The 24147-nt window shown below is 32.1% G+C and overlaps 1 protein-coding gene and 1 pseudogene across 1 annotated transcript in view; one reads left to right on the top strand and one right to left on the bottom strand.

Annotated features, from left to right (window-relative positions):
• Positions 1–24147, bottom strand: part of SESN3 (sestrin 3) — a 66260-nt gene that overhangs the window by 40933 nt on the left and 1180 nt on the right. The gene's annotated exons all lie outside the window — the stretch shown is intronic.
• LOC111729264 lies at positions 14408–14526 on the top strand (annotated as a pseudogene).

Below are 24147 nucleotides of genomic sequence, written 5' to 3'. Positions count from 1 at the left end.
TCATGAGATATTTCTATAGGACAACTGACTCAACCTGGGAAGATAATGAAAAAAAATTAAGAGCAAACCAAAAAAAAAAAAAAAAAAAAAAGAGGGATTACTCTTAAGAGAGACTTAAAAAATATAACTACCAAATGTATGGTGGACCTAATTCAGAAAAAGTTAACTCTAAAAAGACATTAAACAAATGAAAGGAAATTGAGGAAGATGGGATATCCGACAACATCAAGCAATTATTGCTAATTTTGCAAGGCATGACAGTGGCATTGTAGTTATAAGAATGTGTTCGTATATTTCAGAAATGCATACTAACATATACAGGGAAATGAGTTTTGAGATTTAATTTAAATTACTTCAGCAACAATAACAACAACACAGGACTGATGAAGTAAAAGTGGCACAATCTTGCCAATACTGAATTTGGTGACTGGTTTTGGAGGTTCATTACATTACTGTTCTTTCTGCTTTCATATAGCTTGACATTTTTCATAATTATTCCCTGAACCTCTCTCAAGGAGTAAGACTAAAAACATAGGCAAGAATCATGTCATGAATGCAATTCTAAAGAGCTTGGATTTCATGTAAAAAATAGGTAATATTTAATGGATTATATTTGTCTTTAAAGAAAATATTTCTGACATCAGAAAATGAACTTGGGTGGGGAGGAAATAAAACCTGTTGGGTGGCTACTACAATTTCTAGGAAAGGGAAGATTTGGGTTAGCCAAACAGTACAGGTTAAGAAAAGGAATTATGTTGAGAGCTGTTTAGGAGATAGAATAGAATTGAGTGACCGACTTGAGTATGACAGTAAGGTCGTGAAAGACCACACCACCTCACAGAATTCTGAACTGGGGGACTGGATGGATGCATTATGTTGAAACCATCTGATAAAAAAGAAATCAAGAGATTTGGGGCAGTTTGGATTTAGGTTGATTCTAGGGATATATGTTCATAAGGTAGGTATATAAAAGAATATAGGTATATAGGGTTTCAGGAGAGATAAAAGAGCTGGCAAGAGTCAGGTATTTCATTATTTAAATCTGCATTTAAAGACCAAACTTCCCATTATGTATAACACCCAAGAACGACTTCATAATAGGTTATTTTACCACCTGTTCATGAAATTTCTTTCAGTGACTCTAATATGCTTTCCATTTCCACCACCACTACCCCATTTTAGTATGTATCATTCCCAACTTTGGGGAAAAAAGGACAGTAGAAACAAGAATGTTTTCAACAATTCTGGCCCTCATCTAGCTCTGCCTAACTTTGTTTTCCAAGTGCTCCCAACAGGACATTCACTTCAGCTTTATTGATGTGCTGACTCCCAAATATTCCTTTCTGTATTTCTGTGTCTTTGTTCCTTTGTCCTTGAATCTCCATGTGAAATGCCACTTCATATTTACTTCATGTTGCTAACTCATCTCATAAGGCCAAACTTAGTTACTATACTCTCTGTATTGAGTCATTTAAACCTGACATGACACCTGGTCATACCTTTATATGTCTTTAATCTTTCACTAATTTGATTAAAGAATGTTTCATCTGACTAAATAATTCAAATTAGGTGCTCAGTAAATGTTAATTGATCACATAATATTTCTATATATTACTAAGTCTATTACATATTTAATGATATTAAGTACTTTTGGGCAATAACTGACTTAAAAATTGTTTCTTGTCATCCTGGACATATGCTAGTCCCAAATACACACACACATACACACACAAAACTAAATAGAACAATATCACAATATTAAAGGTTTTGAATTTGCTTTGGCAACAAAATTCTGAGTGCAGTTTTTGGTCAAAAGAAAGAACTATAATTATGTTATAATTAAGATCCGTGAAAGTAATTACCTAATAATTAAAAACTTCAATTTGTCACTCCCGATAGCCCCTCTCATTTTCCAGATTAGCTTTGCCTACAGATACTGTGCATGTTTATGTTCTTTATCATTTTATTTTAACTAACTTATTTTAACTACGGATAGCCTATATTTTAGGCTTCGATGTTAGTTACTAAATTCAGTTTTCTAGTTAATTCAAAATAAACAATATTATTCGTGTGATCTGAGCATTACTAATTTTTAAGCTTTAAAATGAGAACCAGAGCATTGTATTAGGCATTCTAAGTTAAAAATACACAAATCAATCTAACACCAACCAATCAGTATGCACTAACTGAATTCTTCATTATTAAACAGCTCATAAAATAGCTCTTTTAAAAGAATAAAAGCTATGTAATGAAGCTTACAAACTCATTGATGAAATTAGACAATAAACAGAATGAATGCAACTGAATGCTACAAGCATGGTGATATAATGGAAAAAGAACTAAAAACCTGAGTTCTTTTTTCTTCTCAAGTACTGAGAGACCTTGATTAATTTTAGGGGTATCAATTTTCTCATCTGAAAAATGATCTCTATGGGCCTTTTTGCATTAATATTCTCCAGTTAATATGAAATGCTCAGAGTTTTTAAATGCTGGTTGAAAGTTTTCAGAAGCAAAATAACCAAAATGTTTTAAAAATTACCTTCTCATTATTTTTGCTAGTTTAGTTATTTTTTAAATAACCATGTTACTTAGTCTATTAATAAACTGATAAACAGATTTTGAATATATCTAAGATTTTTTTAATGTTCTACACAATATTTTCTCAATAAATGATCACTAAGAAAATATACCATACTCTAAAAAAATTTAAAATGAAAAACACGTACTTCTTGTAAGGATCCATATTGTTTAATGATTTTTCTCCTCCAAATAAATAAGGGACTATGAAAAACTATTTTATGTAAATGATGATAATAGTCTTGTAAATAATCTCCGCATGATTAAAAATCCTTACAATCTATTATTATAGATGATTTTTCAAAGTCCTCTCAAAATGTATGGACTTGTTCTTGGAAATTTCTATTAAAAATATATTGTAGAATTTTAACTTTGGTATTAAGGAGTACTAAGCTTGTATATATTAGTGTTTTAATTTTGCATAACTTATTTTTAGGGGATTCATATAATCTTAATGGGTCTTCAAATACAGCTGTTTCTTCATTAGAATGAAATCTCTAAAAAATACATATTTCTCTTCTAAAAAAAGAGCCATATGATTAGTATGCCAAACACGGAAATAACTATCAGAGTGTATGGGTTGGTTGCTAGGTCAAGATATATCACTCAAATCCTGCACTTGGTGCTGGTTTGGCTAGGGTCCTTGGTTCTCCAGGTGGGCTGCTTTTGTTTCCTCCAAGTAGCTGGGCAGCTGGGTTCCCAAAGGAAGCATCCAAATGGCAAAGGCTAAAGCTGTAGATGGTCCCTATGACTTTTTATTGTTAGCTCTTCAAAGTGTAATTTTATTTTCTAAAGCAAACAATTGTAGTTTCCCTAGCTATAACCCTAACTATCTTTTCTCCAAGTGGGAACAACTCTGAGTTCTTTCAGCAAAATTATATGAGTGGTAACAAGACCTGAGGATTAAGGCCACATGACAAGGTCTATTTCCAAAGCATTAAAACCAGTCCAGTGATAGTTTCTACAGAATTTAAAGATTAATCCAAGGGTGATTTTACATTATGATCAAGAGTAGAAGTGAACTTATCAAAGCTGTCGCTCTTACTCATAATGTGAATAAAATTATTTTGAATAACATTTTGAATAGACATATGTGATTATTTAATCAGCAGAATTTAGTTGGCAAATATTTTTAAATACTTTTAATGTACCAACAGACTTGTGCATTTCAGATAGCCAATAATATTTTATATTTTGTTAATGCTAATATTTGATTTCTTAAAGGAAACATGGACGTATCAAATAAGAATGCTATATGGGACAGAGGTCCCAGTTTAATTTCATTGATAAGCACTGAAGTAACATTTATTCCTATCATTTCAAAATGTGAAAAACATTCTTAAGTCCTGAATGGTGATATTCAAAATGTTATAAGGCCATGGGGTCCTTCTCTACAAAAAGTTGACGATTTTTTCCCCCTTAGAAAATATGTATTTTTCTAATTTGGAAAAGATGGTAGTGTTTTTCTTATTCTAAATAAACAAAGAAAGTGTTTAAAAATACACATATTCCAAGAAAAAAAGTAAAGTAATAGATTAAAGGATAACAGTGTAGCATCAAAGCAGCAGGTAAACGTTAAATCTCTTTAAGCCTTAATTTATTTTTTCCTATAGTAGAGATGGCGTCTCAACTTCATAAAACATGGATGAGGATTAAACAAGATAAAATATTAGGAAAAACCCTATATTGTGTTAAGAATATAATACACACAAAGTGGAAGGTAGCTATATCTTCAAATTTTAGATAGAATTTCTGGCAAGGTTTATAAATTTCCCTCCATTCTGGATTATATTTTCCAAAGAGCTTCATTACGAAATGGATAAAGTTATTGTTAGTACTATGTTCCCCCAACAGACACATACTTGTGTGAATTTCCATCCTCCGCCCCCCGTAGTTTCTCTTTTTTCTGACTGTAAAAGTAACATATATTCGAGGTGAAAAATAAAGTATAAGCAAGCAAACAAAAACTGTAATTTTATCATACAAAAAAGCCCACTCGTAACATGGTGGTTTCTATCTTCCAATATATTTTTTCTAATCATATAAATGTAAATGCAGAAATGCAAATTTACTAGAGGTCTTAATTTTATACATTTTTATAATTTCTTTTCCCCATAATTTTCTCCAAAACATATATTTTAAAATCTTCACAATAAATGCTTTTAATTATGAATTCAGATGGCACGTACATGACAGTTCTATAGTACCCTCACAGATGACACACATTAGACATCTGTGACCTGTAATGATCTGATTATTAAAAAAAAAAAACACTGAATTTCTCTATCAAATTTACCACATCTATAATTAGTACATTTACTAAATTAATCACATTATTACAATGAATTAACTAAAATCCAAGGCTAATTTTTTTTAAAAAGGATAACTTTTTCAATTATGGTCAGTCTGCTATAACACAACATACATGCTCCTAAAAAAATAAATTACTGCTCTATGCAAAATCATGCAATAAAACCACAGGGCTTATGGGGAAAATGAGGCTAAGGGAATAATACTTAAAAACTGCATCAGTTTTACATTTTTTTAAAAAAGGAACCTAATAAAAAATGGTACCACAGTTTTATACACATTAAATGGTTAAAAATACATATAGATTACAATAAATACGGAACATTACCTTGTAAAAGACCTGGGGTTGCTTGTGGAAGTGGGTATTAGAAGGGCTGCAGAACTTATGAGTTATGAAGCAGTGGAAGGAGGATGATCTGAAATTGGATGGAAAGTTCTAACACCAGATATGGATGGATGGTTCTTATAACACACTGGTGAACTGAGGTACAGGGTAGATGTTTGAGGGACATGTGTGTGTTCAGGGTATTCCTAGGCACCTCAGATCGACTGGGTACAGTTTTCTGAATTCACCTACTATTTCTCATGGATGAAACTGTGTATAAGAAAATGCTAAATTCGCCACTATGCTCAAGTTATTTGCTAATACAACAATTGGAACAAACCTGCCCAAGTGTTATAGCAGAACTGACAGCATGCTGCATTTTAACACCATATCACTTAAGCACAGCTCTTATTAAGACAGAAAAGAAGACTAAAAAAATTATCCCAAAATACCAGACTCGAAACTCTTTGATAAACAGAAGTTAAATTCTTATTTTAAAAAGGTTAATTTGACAAAGTTCATAGGCAAGGTGATGAAAACGAAAACAAATTGTGGAAAATCTGCTTTTATTTGTTATATAATTCATGATAAATTACTACTCTATGTACATTTATGCTACTCTATGTATAAATACTTACCTTCCTTATATCTAAGATTTGGCCATACTGAAAAAAAAAGTAAAAAGAAAAATAGAATTAAGTAGTTTAAAATTAGATTTGCATTATTTGAAAACCAAATTCACAGAAAGATATCCAATTTTATCAAGAAAAATGAGATGTTCTGACAACATTAGTGATAAAATAGTATATTTCAAATAATCATCAAATACTTCCTAGTGTATTTTTTAAAACCATGACAAATCAAGTTTACAAATTCCAAAGCTGTAATCAAGTAAACAAGCAAAATTTCCATTAATCAAAAGTATTTTATAAGAAAGCAAGCTAAGTTACTCAGAAAAACTTTAGAAATGAAGACCAGTAGACCATTCCTTCCATGCTAGACAGAATAAAATTCAAATGGCCTTAATATTTGTTCAGCTTTTAAGGGTTCCTAGAAGAGGAAAACAAAATCTCCTTTCCTGATAATGACTATGTCTTGCAACTCTCAGTCAAGAAATGCAAATGTATTTACCTATATTAGAATGTATAGATTTGTAAAAGGAAATAAAATCATCAAGGCACTTGGATGAAAACTCCCTGACAATTAGTAATAAAAACACTGAGGTAGTCTGCTTCTATTTACAAGACAGAAATGGGAGCAAAACATTGAATTTCTATCTAGATTGAGTGAAAGTAAACATGTAAGAAAATCGTTGGGGGAGTCGTTCCCTAGCTTTAAGCTAATTTGTGTACCTGATATCTCCATCTGTGAAATGGGGATAATGATAGTACCTACTCCATAGAGTAGTGTGGTATAAAGCCTAAAATTAAGGCTCAATATCATGTGCTGTCTTGACACCTGATAAAATTGAGAGGATTACAAATGACCTAATTGCAAATTCTCTTCCCCACTCTGCTCATTTGATAAGGTCCCCAGGCCAAACAATCCCCCATATCAAAAGGACCAGGTACAATTCCTGTTTATCCCTGAGCAGCAAGTTTCAGTTTCATACCAACCCATGGAAATTACTCTAACAAGCCAATTACAGCTTCCCAGAAGAACCACAAGGTGGGTACTTCACCCTCTTAATACTACAAAGCATCCCTCCCACAGCCCCTAGTTGTTCACTCCAGAATGCAACCCCCATATAGCCCTCCCTGGAATAGTGTTTTCTTCTCTTAAGCTGTGAGTCTACGTAACTAATCAACTGTTGATCTCATCTGTCCGGTGTTGGGTGCTATGTGTTTGGCCATCCCTATGACCCAAAATTTGGAATCCTTCCCTCACCAATGGGGTGAATAGAAGCAGTTAAAACAGGTAATGAGAATATTATGAGTTAATATCTGTAAAGCTCTTAAAACAGTGGCCTATTACCTACTATGTAAGTATTTGCTATTATTAGAATTATGTAACACTGAGTTGATAAAGTACAATGTAACCAGTCAAAATGTTTAAACCTTATCTAACAAGTTAAAGGAAAGATTTATAGAATAAACTGGATTTAGAAAACTATTAGTTGGCTCACAGTAGTTTCTTAATTTAATATTTTGCTCAACAGTGACCCAGACAATTTAAAATGAAAAATAAAATTGGATAATAAAGCCATTTAAAATGAGAAACACTCATTTATAAAGTAATTGGTTATATATAAGGAGTAGATGATCATTTTCAACAATTAAAAATTTAAAAATCACTAAAAATGCAGAAAGTAATCAAGATCACATTACTCTGCCTTAAAAATAAAAACAAGTATTTAATATTTAACTCTTCCATATAGTAGTGTATTTAGATGACTGAAATTTTATTCATGTCTTCACAATTGTTAAAGATAAATAATAATCTATAAATATCTATAAAAAGCCAAAAGGGTATGTGTTTTCCATTTTTACTTCCCTTCATAATTGTTTAGAAAATATCTTTCTCTCCAACCACACAGCAAACTCTCTAAAATCTAGGTCATATTCTGTATAGTTTTTTATTGTTCAAAAACCCTAGAATGTAAATATTAACTGTAAAAATTAAATTATTTCATAATAAAACAATCTTTTTCTATCTTTAGGTCCTAATCAATAACATCTCTAGATTAATATACGATGCTCAAATTACATATTTGAAAAATTCCTGAAATTTATACAATGTTTTATCTACCATACAACATTGAAGTAGAGCAATACAATTGTAGCTATCTTTTCAATTAAAAATTAAAGAGAAAAGTAATTTTCTAATTATTAGTAAGTACACCATGTTCTAAAATAGCAATCCTGGGATGACTGATATAACATACAGAAATATGCTAGAGAGACAGCTATAAAATCTTCATTTATTTCCAGATTGCATATAATGTCTACACATCTGAGTCCTCATTAACCACCAACACACACATTATTATTCCCTTGGCAATTTACCCACAGCTTCTATGGATATCTATTAAATCTATGAGCTTTTGTTTTTATCTCAACATGTCTTTAATTTACCATTTCGTTTAATTTACCATCTCATTTAGATTTTTTCTCTGCACTATCCTTCACTTAAATTATGTGTTCCACTCTCTTATTTCAAAACAGTAATAGCTCTTGGATTTTAAGAAAATTACATGTTTATTGTTAAAACAAACAAAAGACAGTGAAGTAGATGGTAAAAATAATTTCCAGTAATCTTGCCACACAAATTAATACTATTAATTTTGGAGTCCATCCTTTTGTATCTTTTTACCTTTTAAAAAATGAAAACCTAAAGCTTCATATCCTTTGGGAGGAAAAAAAAGCTTTTTCTACTCATACCTAGTATGGACATCTGTTCCCTTCAATACACAGATCTATACCCTAAGCGCTATCCAGTACTCTATACTGGTTTAACCAATTGCCTCGTTAACAGTAACCTCAAGTATTAAGCATTTACTGATGATGCTTTAAAGGTGAGAGATGATTCAACTGGAAATTAACCTCATACTGAGATAAGGCTTAGTCAAAGAGGAAATAAATATAAAAAAGGACAAAAGAAGATAACAAAGGATAAGATGTTCTTATTTTTTAGCTCCTAATATACAGCACTGGCACTGACCTCAACTGAAGGCTTGGTGGCCCAGCAGTGAGAGAGAAGGGCTTTGCCTCTTAAATGGGTGTGGATGCAAGAGGGAGCAAAGGAAGCAAGTTGCTAGTGGAGTCTTTTAAGTGCTCCGTAGACTCAAAATTGTAGGAACCAGTTAGAAAAAAAATGGTGTAAATTGTGAATCTTTTATTTTAACCTTGTCATTGCTTCCAGTGTTCCGGAGATAACTCTGTTTAAATATAAAAAAGAATGGCTCATCATTTCATCAGTTATTTTTATTCTGTATGAGAATAAAATTATAACCAGATTTAGGCAACCTTTTTTTTTTTTTCGGGCTTGGTCCCAATCCTAAGCTTATACCTGAGCTTCTCAAGTTTTTTATTAATCTGAGGATAATAATTAACACTAATTTATTAAGGGAAGGAACTGTATAGCATTTTGAAATACTCAAATAAAAAGTGCTATGTAAAACAATACTATATTATGCTAGCTTAATCAATCATGCAATAACTGACAGGAAATATTCTCATACCTTACTTTGCCATACTGCTATTTTAGACCAGGAAAATGCTTTTTTAAATTTTCTTTTTTTTATGAGTCTCAGAGTCAAAAGCTGACTGCCCATTGCCATGGAGACAGTTCTATTTAAGGTGCTATATTAGTCCTCTCCTCACAAAGGAAGGATAAAAAAGTGGTCAATAGGAAAACATCACTCTCCATGGTTTTAGAAATAAGAAACTACATATGCTTCTGGGGCAGCTGACATATAAAGGAATTCATGAGTCGGGTAGGGGGGATAATTTAATACAATCCATTATCTGTCCTGAATTAATATCAACATAGGTTAAATTTTAGTACTAAGCTAGGGATGATATGAGGGAAAACTCCCATTACCTCGAAATTAGATGCAACCAAATAGCAAAATAGAATTTTGCTATTCAGTATCCTAGATAGAACTGCAACTAACTGAAACAATCTCTCCTTTTCAAAGAGAGATCTTTTAAGCTTTTATCTAAGGCCCATGTATAATATACATCTCTTAGGTTTGTTTTGTTTTAATTTTCAGGCTTCTTGATGTGCCTTTCTGACATCCCATTTGTAACTGAAGAGTAAGCTACCAGTTCACAGGTGAAAAAGAAAATCCATAATTTACATGACTATTTAATCTTATCTAAGAGACTCAAAATAATTTTAAAAACCTATCTTTAGGATTATTTCTCCTGTTTAAGAAAAAAAAATCCATTAGAAATACAAATTGCCAGTTATATAAACAATCACAGGGATGTAAAGAATATAGAGAATATAGTCAATAACATCATAATAACTATGTATGGTGCCAGATGGGTACTAGACTTAGAGTGATTACTTCATAAGATATATGAATGTCTAACCATTATGTTGTACAGCTGAAACTAATATAATATTGTATGTCAACTACAATTAAAAAAATAAATTTTAAAAAATGGAAAAAAATATGGAAACAAAGACGTTCAAGATAATTTTCTTCTCCATGAAAGACTAAACCATCAATCTTCTTTGAAATAAAAATAATCTAAGATGGTAAGACCCATCAGAATCTATCAATGTTATTACCAAAACACTTATTTTTATATAAACAAGCAATTCCAAGAGATATTTTCATTTGACTTCAGTCATTAACAAGCTTCCAAAACCCAACTCCCTTTTTTTTCCTTAAGTCGATATTCGAATTCAGCAACAATAAAATATTTTTCTTAAGGTTAGAGCATATTGTACCTGAAGGTCTCAAATCTGTAACTATATTTTTAAGACAGGCAAAAAGAATCTTGAATCTTCCTGATTCTAGAGTTGGTACTGCCATTATTATCTAGAAAGAGTAGATATTTAGTATTGATTTAATTTAAAACAATTTTGACTTTTTATATTTCTCAAATCACTGGACATGTACAATTTTGATTTGTGGAAGCATTTGGTTAATAATCCCAGACCAGCAGTTCTCAATCCTTAGACTTCATCAGGATCATGTGGAGGGCTGGTTAAACTACAGGCTAATGGGCCCCACCTTCGGGATTCTCTGGGTCCGGAGTGGGGCCCCAAAATTTGCATTTCTAACAAATTCGCAGGTGATGCTGATGCTGCTGGTTCCAGGACCACATTTGAAGAACCATTATCCTAGACATTAAGCAAACTTAGCCTATAGAATTGTTATTCTCTGTTAACAAATTACTTTAATTGTTCCTAAAATGAACCATTTTAAATAAAACAATAACTCATCTCTGGGGGTACAGTCAATCATAGCAATTTGGAAATATTAATTTAATCAAGACCAAGTTAATTCCTAAAAATTGCCATCCAACAGTTGGATAACTGCTGAGAGTTACAATGACATTTAGGAAAATAAACCTAGGACCAGCAGTAAATGGCTTACGTTCCCTGTGAATTCAACTGGCCCTGAAAAGTAAGTATGTACTATAATTTTGTGAAGAGGAACTTAGTATTTGAATGTAAGTTTTTCATTGAAATGACTGTAAAGCAATTATGCATTACATATGTTCTAGAAAAGGTATGTATCAAGTTTTCATGAATCCAATCTAGCTTTCCAACTGACTTATATCTTCATTTTGGAAATCTTTTATATTGAATTGATTGATTTACAACTAATAGCACATTATGTTTTAGTTTTCAAGTGTGCCACAGCTCTGTCAAATAGTTAATTATCCAAACATTAAAATATATTAAAATTACTATACAAAGAGGATGGAAGGAAATGGCCTTTTATAATAACAGTGTACTGCTCCTTTTATGGCCATAAAATACATACCTGTCACTGAAAAAGAGATGGACAAGTCATGAGTTCTACAGGACAAATTACTTCATTTTGATATCAGAGTACCTTTCACGAATGGTAAGTGTTTTATTTAAAGTTGAAATTACTAAATGAAGACTGCCATAACAGATTCAAATTTTAGAGAGTCAACAGCCTGTAGTACACTGATAGCGGGATCCTAAGTTAATTTCTAAAATAAGAGAGTCAACAGCCTGTAGTACACTGATACCGGGATCCTAAGTTAATTTCTTATTCAGTACTTTTAAAAATCCAATTGTTTCTATAAATATATGAAGTTAAATGGAGTTATCATAAAGGTATTGTCAACTCTTTCCATTTGCCATTGTGACAAATATGTTCTAAGAGCTTTAATAAAGACCATTAGTAAAAGACACAAGAGAAAAACACATAGATGTCATGTACTTACCTTTAAAAGTTTAATATCAATGAAAAGTAAAATATTTTCCATTAATGGCTGCTTATACATGATGGGAATTTGTTTTTTAAAACTAAGTGCATTAGGTTCGTGATTACTTCATAAGAGAGAACAAGATATGGATGATCATCCATAAGAATGCATGGGTTATGGACATTTAATTCTCTCATATATAATCATAATATGCAATTATACCAAGAGTTGATCCAAAGAACTCCCTACCAGATCTAATTTGAAGCACACATTAAAATGCATAGTTATCAATCTTCATGTCAATAAAAGATTCTGATTATTAATTATATTATATTATTAATTATACTAATTATATTATTAATTATATTATTATTATTATTAATGACACAGCCAGTGCAATGTGCAGGATTCAGACCATATTCAGTCAATCAGAATATGGTCTGAATCCTGCACATTGCACTGGCTGTGTCATTGCCCTGGGTATCATTAGATCTCAACCATGGGAAACATCATACACTGCTGCTTTACAAATGTGCAACCTGGATAAGTGGTGACATGTTATATTCACTGATTAAATGCTCACTGTGAAATTTTTGAAGCTCATCTCCATAAAATGTTTTGAATAACTAATGATTTTTCATTTTTAACTTATTGGCAGCTATCACTTATGCTCACCAGAGGAGGTATTTGTTTCCCCTGAATTTCCCTTCCCTGATGCACACTCCCCAGCACCAACATTCATGTATCCTCTGTATTCGGGTATGTCCTACCCATGGAGTATGTGTCTGTTTCACTTACTACATGACACATTTCTTGAGTGCCATTGTGTTAACGTTGGTTGAGGAAGGCAGTTCGGGAATTAGGCCTTTAATGGACTAAGACAATGAGTTCAACACATTAAAACTATTTACTATAGAAAAAGTACTGTGCTTGTTGCACTGCCTATGTGTAGTAACAAAGAATGTCTACAGAATAACCATATTATTCTCTTAACTAGAGCTCAAAGACAGTATGAATTAACAGAACTCTGAAATTCTGACACTCTGACCAGCACGAAATACATTCAGATTCTTGAGTGATTAATTTTGCACTATAGCATATCAATCCAAACCATTCATATAAATTAGGTTTTGGAAAACTCTCAAAATGTAAATCTAACAAATCTAATGCTCTATAATATAAGGCACTTCCACTGAAATCAAACAAGGTGTGACAATTTCAAAAGAGATAAAAAGCACTCAGTGTGTTAAATAATCTGACAAATGTGCTTTCAAGTATATTCAGTATTTACAGATTTTTAAAGTTTTACTTTGGATGCATCTAAATTATATGGTATCTACCCACGTCCAAAAAAGACAGGTCATTCTAATTGGAAGTTTTTACAAGTGGCTGTTTATTATAGTCAGCTTTTGATTAACTTTGCACACCAATGAAAGTACAGTTAGAATAATATAGAAAGTGTTTTTAATAGGTACTATTACTATCTACATTTTAATAATGAGCAAAAGCACAATTGAGAAAAGCTGCCTAACCAAGACCTCTGAGTCCAAATTTACTGCACTTTCTTCTATACCGGGAGGTCGACAAACTGCAGACTGCTGGCCAAATCCAGCCTACTCCTTTTTGTACTGGGAGCTAAGAATGGGTTTCGTATTTTTAAATGATTGAAAAAAGTCAAAAGAATGTTCATGGCAGATGAAAATTATACAAAACTAAAATTTCAGTGTCTAGAAACAAAGTTTTATTAGAACAAAGCCGTGTCCATTCTTCAGTGAATTAACTATGACTGGTTTCATAATACAAAGGAAGAGGTGAGTAGCTGTCACAGAGACAAAACAACTACTTAGGCCTAGTATTTCAGGCCTACAGGCCTAAAATATTTACTATTTAGCCCTTTAAGAAAATGTTTACCAAAACCCTGTTCTGTACTATTTGTCAAGTGAGGGGCATAATCTTGAAGATCCCTTTTGAGATCCAGATGTATGCTGCAATTTATCACACTGCTTAGGCAAGAACCCTGTTGTCTTCACTCTGTATTCTTTCAGTGCCTAAGAGGTAGGAGCACTTACTGTTTGTTGAATGAATAAATAAGTGAATGAAAGATACTCATATAGTGCGTGTCTGGTTTATAAATATTTACCGCCTTTACATTTCTTGCCTGCTTAAGAATATAAAGGCCATTAAAAAGGGTAATAGTGTTGAGATGCTGAATAGGCATAAAATGGCAATCTATATATTTTTACCAAAGAGAACTGTTTCTACATTCCTATTTACCAAAACATTTATTTTCCTTCCTTTTTAAGGGCACTACATATTAAACAGGTCTCTTGTTGTCTACGGCCATGCCACCCTGAGCAAGCCCGATCCCATCTGATCTCAGAAGCTAAGCAGAGTCAGGTCTGGTTAGTACTTGGATGGGAGACCATCTAGGAAGACTAGGTGCTGTAGGTGTAAAAAAAAAAAAAAAAATGGGATTGTAAGCTGACAAGGTCCTTGTAACCTGCTGTGAGGTCAATCAAGGGTTGCCTCGCTTAAAAAATAAATAAATAAATAAAATAAAAATAAAAAATGTAAAAAAGCTAAACAGGTCTCTTGCAAAATTAAAAGAATACTTATAAGTTCATGGTAATCTTGGGCGTTCAATAATCAATGCACTTTGCCTAAAGAATATTAGAACCTGGACCTTGTAGTTATTTTAATAGCTATATAACATAAAACAATATCTCAAAAGATTATTAACTATATAGATCATATTCAGTTTAAAAAAACTACAAAACAGTTATTCCACACCTCAACTGAAAATTAACTAATTTCAAGCACTATATTATACAAAAAAAGTTTTGATAAAAGAACTTGAACAGTACTTGTGGTTTAGTGCTAAGATACCTTTAGCTTAGGTGATTTTAGTTTTGTTTTCATTCTTTTTCAGTGGAGTAAATATGTTGGGCTTGTTTTCCTTTATTAACTTTACCAAAAAAAATAAACTTATATGTCTAAATTTCAATGTTCATATAAAAAGGAAACTTTATGAGTAATTAAAATAATCATTTTTTTAATTTATGTTATCTTAAAGGTGACAATGGGTAGTAAAAAAGAATACGCCAGCTTGATGCTGGCCATTGGTTATCTCAATGCACTAATTATCACCCAATTTTTATTCCTACCAGAATAGTGGACAGAACTGCATCGACAGTTTTCCTATTCAAGAGACACAATATTTAACTCAAAATGTTTCTAGACAATGTCTTATACCACAGATATTATAGCAGTGTTGAATAAATCAATGTTATTGAACTAATGAATGACTGGTTGGGAAAGGACAAAGTCAAAATTTGCTGGGAAATTAGGAAAAATATATTCTGGGATTAGGAAAGAATGGTCACATAATTAATAACAGTTTATATATATATAAAAGAGCTAACTAGGTAGGTCAAAACTGTTCAATGAGAACTTCAATTTGTTTCTCAATAGATTTAATATCATAGATAGAAAATTTTGCATTTCTAATGTAAAAATAAAGTGGTAGAAAATGATTTTGAAACCACTCCTATTAATCTCTCAAACTATCAAGTCCTTTTAAATTTCATTAATTTTATATTTTATAAAAGTCTTTCACATAAAGAAAAACATGAAAATCTAAGACAATGCAGTGTTTATACCTGTAAAATGAGCCAGGCTTTGAAGTGAGACCTGGTTTAATTGTGAATCTGCTACTTACTGGTGCTATGACCTTACCCAAGTAACTAAAGATCTGTAAGCCCTAGTCTCTTCATCCATAAAATGTACTAATTCTTTATAGGTTCATTATGACAATTAAATGTGATGCGTATGTAGAGCTTAAATACTTAGCACAGTCTGTGGCACACAGGCAGTATTCCAATAGAAGCTACCATTGTTATCAATATTATAAAACGCATTTGAAAACTAAGAGTTGTAGCCTTAGATAATTAATCTTCCACAAAAATCTAGCGTTAGTTACCCATGAGGTAAATTTGATATATATCTGTATTTGGAAAGACAGGTTTCATTTCTTCAACAGACTAGTTCCATCTCTGCAATAAAGAAACAAAAATAAAAAATATATCTAAGAAATGAGAATGTATACTTCCATTACAAGTATTAATTAATAGAGAAAATAAGTCTTCTCAAAATATATTTTTTACTTGTCAAGAAATCTCTGGTGCAAGAAATAATATGGCCCTAAATCAGACATTTTTACACTTGGTTGTATTCATTCATATATGACATCTTCAATACATTCTTTATGAAATATAAGGTTAAATGCTTGTCATTCCTTATTAGATTTGAGCAGCAAAAAAAGCAAGGCATTTCAAACCATCATTGAATATCTTGTAATATTCATGTGTCCCTCAGGAGGCAGTCTATCCTGGCCCATAGACCAATGAATGACTCACTTCTGGGTGGATCTAAAAAATAAAGGCTAGCTAAGGGGTTGTCCAGGCCTACAATCAATTCTCTGGTTCACAGTTACCAAGGGAGTGCCTGCTGGCCAAGGATATCACAGCTGGCTTGGAAGACTTCCAAAATAAAAGACTTAGGGGGAGGTAGAAGAGAGAATGGATTAGCCAGAATTCTATGGGGAAATGAACCTTAGGAGATGGCCTACAGAAAATCTTGCAAGTCTAAAAGTATACCTTTAAACTACTCTGAAACAACTGTCCCTTATAGAACACTAGTAGATTCCACGAGGTGGAGCATGCATCTATAGCAGAGCGAAGGCCATTTTACATTTCTGAGAAGAACCAACAGCTAAGGCCAGTGCCCTGATCCTCTTAGTGGACTAACATTCTTGCTCCGTATCAGAGCTCTCTCCGAAAAGAGGTATAATATTTAATAGAAACATTCCCATGGTCGCAAAGATGATAAAATAAACCTTGCTACTGAACTTCTAAAAGTGTTTCTTATAGATAAAAAGAACAAAATATGTCTGTAAAAAGGCAAAGCAAATAAATATATTTTGGAAAATGAGAACAGTTTTTATTTTATTAGTTAGATTAGATTGTATCTAATATAAATATACTGCCAATATTTATAAGTGAAATACATACTTAAATCAAAATCCAACTTTAATAAAAATAAATTTTCCATTAACCAGATCCCAAATAAGAGGCAACCTGGTAAGGTAAAAATATATGTAAACTGTTAATTCTAATTCAATGTGGTAAATGTAATAAATGCAGTATACTTGGATAGCATGGCAGTCCTGGGAATAGAGAGAGAAGGCAAAGAATCTGCAGATTAGGAAAGGCTTTTTTGAGATGTGGTGAAGTTTTGAAAAAAAATTTTTTTTAAGAAAAATAGGAATTCTACGTTAACTATAGCTTTAGATATAGGATACACACTTACTTTTAAATAGTTTATACATCTACTTATAGGTTTAAGGTGACTTATAAGACACATGACTAAATGTTTTAGCTTGGCAATATATTTACTGTATATAGTAAATTCTACCTCCTCCCCCCATTCTCACTGCCATCACAATGATGTCTAAAGAACAGTTTAGAGGTCTCACCAGACCTAATAAGATAGAGTAAATAGACCCTTAGGACCATGCCTTCAAAACCACTGAATTATAGGTAGTCATTGGCTTCCATAGCTTATGTGTATAGTATAACCCTTCACCCTGGCCTTGCCTGTCTTCCCCTCCCCGCCCCACCTCCACACACACACACAAAGTGGAAAATGCTCTTTGATGATTGCAGTATTTAGGGATTCCCACAGTCAGGGCTGTTCTATATCCTGTCTACAGTGGTTTTCTTTTCTTTATTGTAACAATGCCTATTGTCAGTAGTCTATATAGATACTTTTCTTATAATTCTTTCTCGTCCCTTCTTTCTCTGTTGCTTCTCCCACGCTTCTCAGCTTTCAAAAAAAAAAAAAGCTAACCTTGCTGCTCAAGGCCTTTCTTTCCTTTTCATCCAAGAACCAACCAATTAGAGCACGATGGACATAATCTTTGGATCTGACCATTCTTTGGGTATTGCATAGTACTAAGGAGATTATTCCTTCAGAGCTAAGAGATTTGTATTTTTCTCTCCTGTTTTCTATCAGGTAAAGTTATGCTCACAAAAATTAGAGAAAGGTCATCTTAGTTAGCTTAATTCTTACTGTGTTAGAGAAGTTTCTAGAATGTCACTGAAAAGGTGCTAGGCAGCATATGCAAGGGATCCTCACACAAAATAGAGGTGACTAAGTTGGACTTATCTACATTTTCTGTCAGTAGTATTAGCTCTTAATTTTCCCCACTCCTAAGATTATATTTAATGTACCACTACTGTGAGGAACTCTGGCTCAACAGTTCTCAAACATTTTGGTCTTGAAAGTCCTTCAAACTCTTAAAAATTACTGAAGACCCCAAAGAGCTTTTGTTTCTATGTGGGTTATAACTGTCAATATTTACTGTATTAGAAATTAAAACAAAAATTTAAATGTTAATTAATTTAAAATAATAAATCTACTACATGGTTAACATAAGTCGCATTTTTATAAAAATATTTTCCAAACAAAAAGTGAGAAAGGTGATGGTCGTGTTTTTTCAAATTTCTTTAACGTTTAATAATACAAGTGAATTTCATACCTGCTTTGGCATTCAATCTAATGATATGCTTTGATTAAAGTATGTGAGGAAAATATGGCCTCAAACAGATATATAGTTGGAAAATGAAAAAAGATAATTGTGAATATTCTTTGATACCACACCAAAACTTGACAAGTACAGCTTCTTAAATGTTAATTGCAATATGAAATCTAAAATCCTATGACTTTAGATTTGTCTATCTTCTGTGTTGAATGGATCTTTTACTCATATATGATTTTGATAAGCATTTTCTCAAAAACAAGTAAAGTGATCCTGAAAACTCAAGGAAAACAAACGACACTATTTTCTGCTAGTGATAGGAAGAATGGTCAGATAGCAAAGATTATGTCCACTATGCTCTAATTGATTTGTTCTTAGTTGAAAAGGAAAGAAAGGCCCTGAGGAGCAATGTCTTTATGCATTGATCATTTAGAAGTTATTGGTTCACTGAATTAAGCAGACATTCCAAATGTTGACACATTTTGTTATACAACATGAAAAAAAAATCACATCCATTAATGTCACCCAAGAAGATAACTTTGAGGACCTGGGAAGCTTTCGGGCTAGTAATGGTAGACACACATTTTCTAAAATTCCAATATTTCCTTGAAAGTTTGAATTTTATTACAGGGAATAAAGTTTTTTTCATTGGAATTTTAGGATCACATTACTCATTTTTAAGAAAATTTTTACCAGCTACTCGCATATGAATAACCAAAGTGTTTCTGACGTATTCTTTTAATTAAAAATGGGGTTACATTTTTCAAGTGGCTAGTTTAGCTTGCAACTAAAACAGTTGTACAAGTCATTTCCTTAGAGACAACCAGTTTGCTATGCAGTAGAAGTGTTTTATGCACTTCTCATTTTGTCACACAGGATATCAAAAAGATGGACACTCAAGGGTCAAGATTTAACAAAATTTAAGTTTTTACTGCTTTTTCAAGGACAAACTTAAATTGATTTTTTCCCCCCCATTATGAGTATATGATATTGAAGAATACAGTGACTACTGTTTGGTACCACTATCCTAACCTATACTAAAGGACCAGCACAGTTTTACCTCCAATGCTTTTGCACACAGTGAAAAAGGCAAAAAAGTCTTAGTATGATTATAAAAATAGTTTTCATCCTCTGGACTCTTGAAAGGGTCTAGAACACCCCCAGGGTCTAAAGATCATCTTTGACAATTGCTGCTTTACCTTATTAAGGAATTAATCAAACAATTGTTACAGAGATAATGAAAATAGCCAGTTAACTCCTCTCCTTTCCCTCCAGTTGATCTGCAATAATATGCTAGAGTGGCTAAAATCCATACTTCCAATCAATATTACTTGGAGAGTTTTAGGTAACTATAGGCATTCCATGGATGCTGAAGCTGGGAGTGGGGATATTCCCTGGCAACTTTAATAGTGGAGGGGACAATTAGAATACAGTTTTGTTTATTAAAGAGACAGTATTAAGAATTAAGTGTACATTTTATTAGTTATATGACCGAAGTCATGGCACTTCAATTTTCTCAGTTGGTGAGAATCAGCTGAGATAATGTGAAAACACTAAAAATCGTGACAGTCTAGACAAACATAAGTTATAATAACCCATCCCTTCAAAAGGGAAAAAGGAAAGGGATAAAGGGATGGGGAGAAAAGATTAAGAGACTTTTACTTACATTAACTCTTCTCCTAAATCAAAATAAAAATTCTTTGCTTTGCCCATAGATTTGCCCCATTTCTATTAAACACAATCATCCTCAACTCTTAGTCTTTTCAAACCAAGTACCAATTTCCTTCACCTGCTGATGTATCCAAATGGCAATTTTATTTAATTATTTGAAAAACCAAAAGCTACCCATTGGATTACAGTTGGGAGGGAGAGTAGAATACAAATAGAAATATGCAAATAAAAAATGTTGATCATTCTAACTAAAAGCATAATATCTTTACCTCTCATTTACATGCAATAATTAAACAGGACAAGAAAGTGAAGACTAACCAGATTACTCTGTATTGAAATATACTGCCACAATGTACAAAGAACTAAGGTATACTGGGAAAGGAGAAAACAAATAGGCTTGTCCTTTATGGTTTACAAAGTATTTTAACATGCATTACCTCTCTCAAACTATGTAGCAACCTGTAAGGCAAGTAGAAATTACCTATATTTAACGAAGAAAACCAGGTTTCAAGGAAGTTAACTATCTTGTCCCAAATTAAAGGACCTATCAAGGACCTTACTATGAGCACATCTTGTGGCTTCCAGTATCACTACATTAGCAGTTATGTTTTAGCAGTTTATTTGGTGGTGGGGACATGGGGAAAACAGCAGAATCCCTCTTACAAATGAAATCTTACACTGAACCTGAACTATGAAATATATAAATATACAAAACAATGATTTTTATAAGTGTTTTATAAGTGTTTTAATGATAAAGTAACAGTTATTGATAAGTTTGTGTCCTCACAAGCAAAAATTTAACATGAATAGGTATGTACAGAAAGGAATTTTTTTTAAAGGCCAGTGCCCTCAAAATCAATGACAATCTTTCTCATTAATGTCATATTAACAAAGAAGTTCAAATATATGTACAAATGTAGCAGAACAAGTTTTAATTCAAAGCCTGCACAAGAATAACATTGTAGCAAAAGATAATCTTGTAAATAATGTTAAAATTTGGTAAAACGTATTACGGGGCAGCTATTTTTTAAGTTATAATTTTAAATGTGCTTAAAAATGTAATCCAATGCAAGCGTTTTTGTACACTAAAGTATTTTGGGGATCCGTTAAAAGCAGTTTGTAAACCATTACACAGTGGTTTGTTGTCATAAATTCACTGCTTAATCTCTGCTTAGTTCATTTAGGACAAAATGAAGTAAAAAACACTTTTTGACAATCAAAATTATGTACATAAGAAACCTGATTAACCAAGGAAGAATAGCCACTAATCCATAGTCAAAACAATCCATTCTATTTGCTGAACCATATAAAATTGCTATTAACTAACAATTTGGACTGTAAACTATGAGGTTCATATGGTTCAATCTAATACTTCCCATTTTATTTTAGTCTCTTTACTTATAAAACCATTAAAAAGTTGTCAAAATAAGTGATTATATAAGCAAAGTAGAAAAGTGCAATAACCAACACACACACATCACTAGAACTAACTAAACATATTAAGAATTTTAAAATATTAAATTCTTTATAGTGCAGAGTTTTATTCACTTTGGTAGCATTAACTGCTTAATACTCAAAGTATATTGTAATATGATATCTTTTATTTATTGGAAAATGAGTGAACTGACAATTACCTACCTTTCTCAAAGCAGTTTGGCACTCCACTTTAAAATTTATCTAGTTGTCCCTGGAACTTCTTCAAGTAAAATGCATTATACTTCGAAACTCATTAACTTTTCCAAAGTAAATATAAGCATTTCCTCTTTTATTAAAAACTTTATTGAATTATTTCACTGAAAACAAAATCAAGTTAGACTTTGTAGGAGTTTTAGATCTGAGGACAGTTTTGTTTGTTTCCTTCTATGGTTTACCTTGCCATTCTTTTTACTGGCCTAAGGTTACCAAATTAGGTATATTTAATATTTTAAGTCTTTATTTTGGAGGACACTAAATCAAAATTGTAAAGGGATTACTAAGAATAAATGTGATTCCCATACAATATACAATTCAATTTTCAGATAGTGGGATAAACCAAATTATTTCATGTGAAGGTGAATCCAGTTCTTTTGAAGATTCCTCCAAATTCAACACACTGCAACAAATTAAGCCACTTAGAGAAGAAGGCATCATCATGTCACATATAAAGGTGACTCTTCCCTGATCATTAATGAGGATTATAACAGCAAGAGTAATTCACACTGGGTGTGCATGAATTTCATTCTTCCATTATGAACTACACTGAACAAAAACTCAAAATGCTATGACTCACTTGGTTATTACTGAACACTTTATTAAGTGGAAAACACAGGATAAATTCAGATAATCACATTTTGAGAGTTGTAGATGAATTTTACTTATATACTTTCTATCAAAAAGAAAAATCATCTATTAGAAACAAATTCTACGTTCTATTTTTAGAATGATGAAGAATTTAAAATGCTAAACACTTGATATCTTTTAAGAGCACTTAAGAATAGTACTCTTAAAAAGCTACAAGTGTTGCCAAGTCATGTCATAACTGGCTCAAACAGTCCCATTTGCATCTAAAGCCACTGCATGCTACTACATGAATCAATATTAAATACCTCTTGGAGTTACTAAAAATTGGAATATTGGCAGAGGTATGTACAGTAAAATATGAAAATGGTGACTATCCATTTTCCATATACCTCTTTTAATGTCTAGATATAATGAAGATGTCCTTTCTAGGCAAATAGATATAATTTGTTTAAAAACTAATAGCTTCTTGGCCTTTGGCTAAGATCAAGTGTAATTTCTTCAAAAGCTAAAAGAAAGATATAAAGAATACTAGCAAAGTGTGATGGATCCATAGGCATGGTTCTCTCAAAAGAAAAATAAAATAGATTTTGAAGCCTAATATTTTGAAGCCTAACATTTTATAGCCTATCAAATTGCCAGAGTCATTAAAAAATTCAAATTCATTTGGTTTTTCCTTTTTTTGTTTAAAAAAAAAAATACCTAGCTGTTATTTTAATCAGGCTTGAGTTTAATCAAACGTGTCTCAAACACCACTTTTTTTCATGTTAAAGACATAACTTATCACTTTTAAAGTCAGGAAATAATAATAATCATTTTATGAAAAGCTTAGTTCAGATGACGTCTGGCCCTGAAGTGAAAGAGTTAACATTCAACTAAGCTGATCTGCACTTCTGATCCACTACATTTTTCACAAGCTGCCTTACAATGAGCTGAACAAGTATCAACTGTAATTTGATCCCAGAGTTTATGGAAAAAATAACTGCACATACTCGACATGCACATTTAATAAAAATCTGTTTCAAGAAAAACATACCCAATAAAAACAATTTAAGTCATATTTAATTGTTCGATTAACTTCAAATCTGCAATCCCTTTGCTTCACGCTCTCTAATAAAACAGAAAAAAAAAAAAAAGGCAGCAACCCTACTGCAGGGAAAAGAGGCTTGAAAAACAACTTTGATTGGCACTTGGCCTGACCCGCAGAGGAAGAAAAACAGTTTTTGGACAAAGAACGCCAATATTTGAGCTTGCTTACTTACATGCATTTTCCTTTTTTTAATATATAAAGAACAATCTCAACTGAACTGTATTTAGAGATATTGACTAAAAACGGTGCCGTATTCACCTTAGTCTTTCAGTCCGGATGCATTTGCACAGCTCAGCAATTTTAATTCATTGGTACTGGACAAACAGAAGCACCTCAACTAATGTTTTCACTCAATGAAATATAAAAATAGTTTGGATAAGAACGAACTGAATAAAATATCATCTAGTAGCCACTGTTAAAGTCTGATTAAAAGCTT

The sequence above is a fragment of the Pteropus vampyrus genome, unplaced genomic scaffold (genome assembly GCF_000151845.1).
Source record: "Pteropus vampyrus isolate Shadow unplaced genomic scaffold, Pvam_2.0 Scaffold254, whole genome shotgun sequence".
NCBI lineage: Eukaryota > Metazoa > Chordata > Mammalia > Chiroptera > Pteropodidae > Pteropus > Pteropus vampyrus.
Note: the sequence above shows the minus strand (reverse complement) of the source record. Positions and strands in the feature narration are given on the sequence as shown.